The sequence below is a fragment of the Colobus angolensis genome, unplaced genomic scaffold, assembly GCF_000951035.1.
Source record: "Colobus angolensis palliatus isolate OR3802 unplaced genomic scaffold, Cang.pa_1.0 Scaffold604, whole genome shotgun sequence".
Lineage (NCBI taxonomy): Eukaryota > Metazoa > Chordata > Mammalia > Primates > Cercopithecidae > Colobus > Colobus angolensis.
In genome coordinates this window covers 1,139,160-1,148,469 of record NW_012119644.1, presented here as the reverse complement: position 1 = coordinate 1,148,469, position 9,310 = coordinate 1,139,160, and positions in this window count along the sequence as shown.

The window sequence follows — 9,310 nt, the reverse complement described above, 5'->3', positions numbered from 1 at the left end:
GTGATCAGGATTTCATGGCGGACAGACATTGAGTCTTCTTGAGCACAGTTTTACGAAGATTAGTTTGCCAACCAGGAGGATTTATTGGCAAAGTGGTATGAATTGGAACGTGGGGAGCAGATAGAGTGGTTAGGAAAAGCTTGTGGCAGTCTGGAATACAGGCAGCGTGCAATCAGCATGCAGTCAGCAAGGAGAGTAGCAGTAATACTGTGAAAAGGGAGCCAGAAACAATATAGGGATAGAAATTAACAGGCTTCAACAAATGACTAGATGTAGGAAAGGGGCTTAAAAAAGAAGAAAGAGTCAAAAATGATCTTAAGTTTTGAACCTGGCTGCCTGGTGAGAGCAGCAATGAAGACTGGCAAATCACATGGAACAGGATTGTGGGAAAGATAATGTTTTGGGTTCAGGCAAATTGAGTTTCATGTGTCAGTAGGTCATCAAATATCTGTAGATTATAGAGCAAAACCACATAATTAGTATTTAGATCTAACATTTTGCATTAAGATATTCCACCATTCCATGCTAGAGATATTCTGATTTTTTATTTCCTCTTGTGTTTTTTCCTGTGCTTATTAGGTTTTCTTGCCAAAATGAGGCATCTGTAGCTTAAGGATACAAGTTACTCATCCAAAATAATGTCAGACTTAGGAATGTATGATTTCCAGAACTGGAGTACTAACATTGCCCAGATGTTTTTAAGCTGTGATGGTAAATCCACCCAGATGTCTCTGATTGCATCTAGTTTGTCTTGAGTTCTTTGCTCATCTTGTGTGGTTCTCTTCGTTTAATCTGCTATAAATCAGTATAGCTTTGAATTTTTTTATAGGCAGTTTGTGGAGCTCCAATGATATGAACATAGAGAAAGCAGGCTTTATAAAGCTATTCTTAGATCTCATAACAAATCAGTGAATATTAGAGAATACAGAACTTTGGGACTGAGAGGATACTTAAGGATAATTTAGTTCAGTTCTTTCATTTTATATTTTTGAGGATTTGGGAGACTTTATGAAGACACAGAACAAGATAGTGGCAGAGCTAGGATTAGACACCAGCAATATTTGGTTCAGTATTACATAAGAGGATTTTGAAAGGCATGCTTCTTTTTTGGCATTTTAATGAAAACAAAATGTATGGCAAATAGAGTAATTCTTTATCTCTCTTCATTCTTCTGCATTATCCATTTTTCCCCTTGTATGGGGACATTTCCATCAGCTTACAAACACTCTTTCACATAAATGGAGCCGTATAGTATGTGACCTTTTTGTGTCTGCTATCTTTCACTTAGCATAATATTTTCAATTTTCAGCTGTGTTGTGGCATGCATTAATACTTCATTTCTTTTTTAATGGCTAAATAATAATGAATTGTTTAATCATTCTCTTAAACCTACTCCAATTTTTTTTTTTTTTAAACAGAGTCTCACTCTGTTGCCCAGGCTGGAGTGCAGTGGTGTGATCTTGGCTTGCTGCAACCTCCACCTCTCGGGTTCAAGCAATTCTCCTGCCTCAGCCTCCCAAGTAGCTGGGACTACAGGTGTGTGCCACCATGCCAGGCTAATTTTGTGGTATTTTTAGTAGAGATGTGGTTTCACCACATTGGCCAGGCTGGTCTCGAACTCCTGACTTCAAGTGATCTGCCCGCCTCAGCCTCCCAAAATGCTGGGATTACAGGTGTGAGCCACTGCGCCCAGCCCAAATGTTCCTTACCTCCCCATTTTCAAAAGTGCTCTTGTCATGATCACCAGTGACCGACCATTAAGTTGCCAAATCCAATGAGGATGTTTCAGTCTTCATTTAACTAGATTTATCAGCAGCATTCAACATAGCTGATCATTCATTTCTATGAACTACATTCTTTGCTTGGGTTCCAGCTACACACATTCTCTTGGTTTTCTTCCTGGGTCATTAGGCATTCCTATGACTTCTTTGCTGATTGCTTCTTATCTCTTAAATCTTAATTTGGGGTGCTGAAGGGTCATTCCTTGGACCATCTCTCTTCTTGATTTACTCTGTTGGTTATCTCATTTAATACTACTGTTGATGTTTAATTTTCAAAAAGTCATGAGTTTATGCAAATGTATAATGAATACATCTTCAATATTTATCACCCTTATTAATGAGGGAACCAGTAAGATGTTAAAGCTAGTTCAATAAACATTTGAATAGCTATATATTTTAGCAATTTCGTGCAGGAATATGTTGCATAATAAAGAATTCATCTGAAATTTTTTCCCGGTTCCTGAGAGAGCTTATAATCCCTGGAATCTCCTCAATGACAAGAGAGTCTTTGTTATTCACAGTGAGCCTCTAGGACCACACCTGAATTTATGCAAATGAAGTGACTCATGGTGGACCCCTAGACATTTTTGGGACAGAGACTGGTCGTTCTATAAAGACACACCACAAAATTAGAAGGTTGGGGCTTTGAGCCAGATGATATCAACCTGACCTCTGAAGAGTGGAAGGAAGCTAGAGACTGATTTCATGGTTAATGATTCAATCAGCCATGCCTGTGTAATGAAATCCCAGTAAAAACTCTGAACAGCAAAACTTGGGTGGGCTTCCCTGATTGATGATACATGGTTATGTGCCAGGAGAGTGATGCATCCTGAGGACAAAGAAGTTTTGTGTTTGTGTTTGCCTATGTGTCTCTTTATTTAGATGGTCCTGACCTGTATCCATTATAGTGAACTGTAATTGGAAATCTAGTGCTTTTCTGAGTTTTGTGAGTCATTCTGGCAATTATCAAATCTGAAGAGATAGTGGGAACCTCTACACTTGTAGCCAGCTGGTCGTAAGTGAGGGTGACCTGGCAACCTTGGAGAATGAAGCAAGTGTCTGAAGTAAAAAGAGTCTAATGGAGGACTGTGCCCTCAACCTGTGAAGTCTACACTAGCTCCAGATTTAGCATCAGATTTGCATTGCAGAATAAGTTTCAGGGTTAAAAACAAAACAGGTTAATATTTTGCAGGATAATAGACCATGGTTTTCTATTGAACAGAAATTGTTTATATCACTATTAGACTAAATTCTGTAAGTTAGTTGATAACTTCATTAAGTCTGAGACATAAAATCAAAATCTTAATATTTTATAGAACCATGGCTCCCAAAATTTTTAGCTTGTAGCTCAGTCCTGATTTTTAGACTAGTACTACTTGATTGTCTACGAAGCATGAAAACTTAATGTATCCAGAATTTAAAGCCCAATCTTCTTGCCCCAGATATGCTTGATGTGGACTCTTTCTCGTCTATAAATGGATTATTGATCCTTTCCAGCCACTTGGACTTCTTGCTGCCCAAAATGTAACACATGTCCACTCTTACTGATCTCTTTCTAAAACACTCTTCATGGTTTTTAATCCTCATCTCTTTTATCTCTTTGATCAGGTGTCACTGTGATGAGACATCCTCTGTTTAGACCTTAGTCACTGTCTGCACTCCTCCAACCTTGCTCCTTGCTCTGAATCGTTTTTCTCCATAGCACTTATCAACATGCAACATGATATATGATTTGATTATTGTGTTTTTTGTTGTTGCCATTCATGAAAATGTAAGCTCCATGAGGGCAAGCATTTTTTGTTTATTTGTTTGCTTGTTTTGTTCATCAAAGTCTCCCTAGTGCCCAGAATAGTTTCTGGCACATAGGAATTCAACAAACATTTGTTGAATAATGAATAAAATGTGACTTTATGCAACTATTGAAAAGAAAAGGAGCACAAGCATATCACCTGCAATTTTATATGCAAATAAAAGCTATTGATTGTAGTAGTTTTAGGTAGCTATATAATTATTTCCATGGTTCGGAATTGATTTAAGAGGCAGCTTGCAAGCCATTATTAATGTCAATTTAATGACTTTAGAGTTACAGTTCATTTTGGATCCCAAACAGAATTACCCATCTTGAACACCACTTGACTCATTAGAGTTGACTCTGTTAATGATGCGGTGAAAACTGCCATTAGTTATTTTCAATAATCTTTTCCCTTAGTCAATAATTTTTCATTTGCAAGTAACAGATATATACTTAAACTATCAAAGTTATATAGTTTGTTGATAGTAATTCACATTGCTTTCTTTCTATTTTTCCCTTGCCAATCCTGAAAATAGTTGCATTTTGCCTTCCCTGCCTTAGCACGGTTGAGTTGCAGGGTCAAAGCAGAAACAGCCTGAAGTCAATTCTCTTCCTGTTTTTTTTTTTTTTCAGTTTAGAAAGCTTAAGCACTTGAGAGTTTCATGGTAGGGTGACCTAGCATGGGAAGAGAGAAGTTGGTATTATTGAGGAGACAGTGATGACAGAAGAAATGAGAAAGGGAACAAATATTTTTTTCTGGAGACTAAGAAATGACTACACTTGAAATTACCTGAGCACATAATTATGGCTGCTGTGTTGTCTCCCAAGAATGTGACAGAGCTTGGAAGAAAATGGCTGTATGTTGCTTCTAGGGCTGGTCTTTACAGAAGAAGGGTACTACGAGGTGTCTCATTGAATCCAGTGGAAGTAAACAAAGTTGAGCCTCATGAGGGACTAAGATTGGAAAGCATAAAATCTGTTCAGGAGCCAAGGAAAATGGCAATACCATCTCTCTTAGTTCATTTTATGCTGCTACAACAGAATCCGGTAGCACCTCCTTATTCATGGTTTCAGTTATCCATGATAAACCACAGTCTGGAAATATTAAATTGACAATTCCAGAAATAAACAATTCATAAACTTTAAGTTGCATACCATTCTGAGTAGCGTGATGAAATCTCATGCTATTCTGTTTCACCCCACTCTGAACGTGAAGCATCCCTTTCTGCAGCACATCCACGCTGTCTATGCTGCCTGCCTGTTAGTTACTTAGTAGCCATCTTCTTATCAGATCACCTGTCACAGTATCCCAGTGCTTGTGTTTAAGTAATACTTATTTTACTTAATAATGGCCCCAAAGTGCAAAAGTAGTAATGCTGGAAATTTGTCTAAAGAGAAGCCATTTAAAGCTTCCTTTAAGTGAAAAGATGAAAGTTCTTAATATGCTGAGCTTGCTAAGATCTACGGCAAAAATGAATCTTGTATTGGTGAAACTATATTCTTATAATTTTTCTACTTTATTTTTTATTGTTGTTAATCTCTTACTGTGCCTAATTCATGAATTAAACTTTAACATACATATGTAATGAGAGGAAAAAACACAGTATATAAAGTTCAGTACTATTTGTGGTTTCAAGCATCCACTGGGGGTCTTGGAATGTATCTCTAGTGGATAAGAAAGTAACTACTGTACTATTGAGTGAGTAATTTATAAAGCGCAGACATCTATTTTTCGCAGTTCTGGGGCCTGAAAATCCAAGAGCAAGGCACTGCCGTTTGGTGTCTGGTGAAAGCTGCATCCTCTGGAGGAGAGGAATGCTGTATCCTCACATGGCAGAAATGGGCAAGAGCAAAGTAGGTGAACACTGTGCTGCATGAAGCCTCTTTTAAAAGAAACTCAATTCCATTAATGAAGGAGCAGCCCTCATGGCCAAATTACTTCTTAAAGGCCAGATTTCTTGATACTACCACATTGGCAACACCAGAATTTTGGAGGGATTAAGTTTCAACATGAATTTTTGAGTGAACAAACCATTTAATCCATAGCACCATCTCTCTCTGAAGCTGAGTCTTCTTTCCCCCTTGGAAGGCTAGCTTTGCCTGCTTCAAAAATGGCTTCCCCCAAACTGGATTTATCTCACTTTCGATTCCAGGAAGGACGCTGGAAGAGTCAGTCAGGTTTTGTGTAGCATCAGGGCATTGGAAGTTGCTGTTACCAGTTCTCTAGGAGCATTGTGAGTGGGAGCTGAGAAAAAAGATGGGAAAGTTAGTGAATTTATTAGTCACTATACTTTAAAAGTCTAGTACCCAGAACGTTGTTATGGCTATTTCTGGTTTCTGGGACAGAAACAGTTTGGTATTCAAGATAAAACTCCTGTCCAAGAAAGCCTATTTGGATGGGAGAGCATAAAAAGCGTCTGGACTGAATTGAAAGATGGGGTTGGTTCTTTTTCACCAAAAGAAAAATATAATCATCTATTGATGAGATTCTTAAAAAAAAACAAATAGAGTCCATTCACTTGTAGATCATGAATGGATAGATGTGGGGCCAATTTACTGTTATGTGTGAAAGGCTAAATGGAGCAATTGGGGCAATAGCAACCTCAGCGTTAGATCTTTATGTAGTTAAAACCAAGCTACTGTTCCAGGACCCTAAATACTCTTATAGGTTGGTAAGAAAAGAAAGGGAAGAATAGACTGCTTCTTTTCTCCTTATTTCTAAAAACCTGGCTCTCAATTATATTAAAATGTTAATCTGCCTCCATGGCCATAGTAAATACTTTGATTACATAAAAATGAATTGCAAATGAGCGAAGAGCATATGCTAGAACTATGAGAAATGAGTAGTACATATTTTCAAATAATGTAGTAGGTTGGAATTTTATAGATGACTGGTAAATTGTTAAATACAACGAATAAACAAAGCAATGTGTACAGTTTTATATTCTTATTGCAGGAAATATTTTAGTAAACGTACAGAAATTTACTCTGAAAGTTCATACTTGAGTATGAACTCTAGAACACCTTATGTAACAGAAAATAAAATACTTACCTTAGAAATCTAAAGCCAAAAACACTTAAGAACAGAATGTAAGAAAGTTTATCACAGATCGTTAAGAAAATAAAGAGCTGCAGTGAACATATGCCTGCATATGTCTTTATAATAGAATGATTGATAATCCTTTGGTTATGTACCCGGTAATGGAATTGCTGGGTCAAATGATATGTCTGCCTCCAGGTCTTTGGGGAATACCACACTGTCTTCCACAAGGGTTAAACTAATTTACACTCCCACCAACAGTATAAAGCATTCCTTTTTCTCCTTATCCTCACCAGAATCTGTTGTTTTCTGACTTTTTAATGATTATCGTTCTGACTGGAGTGAGATGGTACCTAATTATGGTTTTTATTTGCATTTCTCTAATGATCAGTGATGTTGAGCTTTTTTTCATGTGTTTTTTGGCCACATGAATGTCTTCTTTTGAGAAGTGTCTGTTCATATCCTTTGCCTACTTTTTAATGGGGTTGTTTGTGTGTGTGTGTAAATTTAAGTTTCTTGTAGACTCTGAATATTAGATCTTTGTCAGATGGATAGATTGCAAAAATTTTCTCCCGTTCTGTAGGATGTCTGTTCACTCTGATGATAGTTTCTTTTGCTGAGCAGAAGCTCTTTAGTTTAATAACAAACACATGGAATCAACTAACCCAATTGTTCATCAAGATAGACTGAATAAAGAAATGTGGTACATATATACCATGGAATACTATGCTGCCACAAAAAGGAATGAGATCATATCCTTTGCAGGGATGTGGAAGGAGCTGGAAGCTGTTTTCCTTAGCAAACTAACCCAGGAACAGAAAACCAAACCGAATATGTCCTCACTTCTAAGTAGGAGCTGAATGATGAGAACACCTGGACACACTGGGGGAAACAATACACACTGGGTCCTGTCAGTGGGGGATGGGGGAAGGAGAACGAATGGATGCTGGGCTTAATTCCTGGGTGATGGGTTGATCTGTGTAGCAAACTACCATGACACACATTTACCTATGTAATCAACCTGCATATCATGCACCTGTAATTTAAAGTAAAAGTTGAGGAAAAAAAAATAAAGAGCTCAAGGGAGGCAAACATACCAATTGTTCAGGCAGTACTTAATAGGGAAACATAGTAATGTTTTCTAAAATCTTCAGACTCTTAAAATTAATTTCTATTTTATTAATAGCCTGGCATCTTTTATGTATATGTGAATGAAAAAAATAATACATTGAATGATACTCTCTAGTTTGCAGATGAGGCTTTTGTTCTGTTGCTGTTTAGACCTGTTATTCATTTATAAAACTCTCATTTTGGAAGTATGGAGTTATGTTCGTATGGAAGTAAGTTGTTTTTAAATGATATGACTTTTTTTCTTTTCTTCCATGAGCATTTCGATGTCCAGAAGCGGGAAACCTGATTTAGCTATCTGTTGCCATCTTGGTCTTTATTTTATCTAGGAAGACTAAAGGGCTGCATGTTAACCTCTCCTTGAACTCGGGGATTAATCTAGTTGGTTATTTTAAGTTTAATAACTAGTATCCATGAGCACAATGATTCCTTTAAGTGACTTTATTAATTAAACAGCTTAAGACAATTGCTTGAGACATGGCTATGGCAAGAAGCCTTGGGAGTACTGAGGTACTTCTGAGAAAAAGAGTAGGGCACTCTGTCAAAGGCTCTGGAAGGTTCAATTGTGTCTTTTGTTTTATACTTGAAATGCTGGACCCGCTCAATGAATTAGCAGGAAGTGACACATACTGAGTCGTGGACACGCATTCACATGCCAGAAGACGTTATTAATGCCTCAGGAATGGTGGAAAATTGTTTCTTCTACTTATTTTTATAAATTATTGTTTCTCCTTCCGTTGTACCTAGAGCTAGAGGGAATTGTCGTAATAATGTTAGAAGAGGATGATTTTGTATGACATTTGTGAATCCACATTATGCCTATTTGAGATTAAGTGCCCTCAGTGTTCTTGGTACTCAATGCACTGTGGAAGTGAAATAATACCTGCTTGCTCTTCCAGAGTTTGCAGTTTAGCACAGAAAAGAGGGAGACAACGATTGAAAACCAGAAGTAGCTGAAAAATGAGAAAAAAGATCTGTAAACACTAGGCCGGGAGGTTTACCATAGCAGAAAGCTCATGTACACCTGAGAAAATGTTCACCTAAGCTTGGCAATGATTTTGAAGACACAAGTTATGGTACATTTTAAAGGAAGAGTAGTACCAATCTTAATGTCTTAACTAGACTAAGATCTATGACCCTTAATTGACAACAGCCATCTACAACTGAATTGCGAAATATTTCTGAAAGTCAATAAATGAATCTATATTAGTCAAAAAATATGTTAACCAGTGGATAACGTGATTACAGTAGTATCCGAGGAAAGGAAACAACGTTTATCAGTTGACTTACTTATTTTGCAGTTTCGTCTATTTCCCAAAATTATGTTAGTGACTTAGAACAAAGTAAGCATCCTAAGAATGTAGTACATGGGCTTTGCATAAGTACAGCCACATGTACTATAAAATAGATTTTAAACATCAAACTCACTCTCCCTCCAATCATATGGCTTAAATAGCCAAAGATGTACTATATACTTGTGTAATATTTTCTCTCTTTCTTTCTTTTATCCTTAAAAATGCATTAATTATCATGCTGTATAAATAAAAAAAGATGTGTGATTCCATTTAA